Source organism: Rousettus aegyptiacus, unplaced genomic scaffold (genome assembly GCF_014176215.1).
Source record: "Rousettus aegyptiacus isolate mRouAeg1 unplaced genomic scaffold, mRouAeg1.p scaffold_m13_p_3, whole genome shotgun sequence".
Taxonomy (NCBI): domain Eukaryota; kingdom Metazoa; phylum Chordata; class Mammalia; order Chiroptera; family Pteropodidae; genus Rousettus; species Rousettus aegyptiacus.
The window spans coordinates 97,496,081-97,497,068 of NW_023416306.1; the positions used below are offsets into that span (position 1 = coordinate 97,496,081).

The 988-nt window shown below is 30.9% G+C and overlaps 1 pseudogene; it reads right to left on the minus strand.

The window, feature by feature from the left end:
• Positions 1 to 302: 302 nt before the first annotated feature.
• On the minus strand, positions 303 to 421 carry LOC118601533 (annotated as a pseudogene).
• Between the last annotated feature and the right edge of the window lie 567 nt (positions 422 to 988).

Genomic DNA, 988 nt, shown 5'->3' on the forward strand with positions numbered 1-988 from the left:
CCCCCATCCCCATACATAAGTAGTCTCTCCCGTTATCAACATCCCCCATTAGAGTGGTACATTTGTTATGCTTAATGAACCTATATTGACACATCACAATAACTCAAAGTCCATAGTTTACATTACAGTGTCATTATATATTTGTACGAACCCATAGAACGTACAACACCAAGAGTAAACCATAATGAGTATGGTCTTTGGGTGAGCTTTTTCTTTTTTCTTTTTGGGTGAGGCAACACTTGGTTGACCTTACAGATTGCAAGGACCTTGTCAGCTTACAATTCCTTATTTTTTATTTTTTACGCTTACAGCTCTTGGTCTTCTTAGGTGGTCTCCCATCCAAGTACTAATCAGGCCCGACCCTGCTTAGCTTCCAAGATCAGACCGAATTGGGCTTGTTCAGGGTGGCATGGCCATAGACTGGGTGAGGATTTTTAATCCTGTGAAGATTTATAAATAAATGTAGAAGTGTTTAAGAGAATCATTAAACTCATAATTTTCTTAATTTGTACACATTTGGTACTTTCAATATTTGCCATATTTAAGGGAAATTGGACTGTTAAAGTCATGATCATCCTTTTGATACCAATTTAAAATATGTAATTAAGAAATTGATTTAGTTTTGTGATTTTAAATTAAAAGACCTTCTAAATATACTACCAATATTGAAATATTTGAGAGACTCTAAGATACGTCATATTTTAGAGTTTAATTTATTAGAGCTATAAGAGGCTTTTAGACAATTGATATACTTCTAAGAGATCAAATATTTTTAAATATAGAAACATAGTTTAAAATGTTTGAATGAGTTTCATAAACTAAATTGTAAATGAAAGTAAATATTAATTAAAAGGCTTCTTAAAGGTGATTGACATTTACTATATTTATCAAGAGTAAAAAATATCTCTAAATTGAAGATAAAATTTTAAGGAAGATCTAGATTTTAAAGTTTGTAACTTTAGCAGATTGAGGATTAAGTTTTAAATAT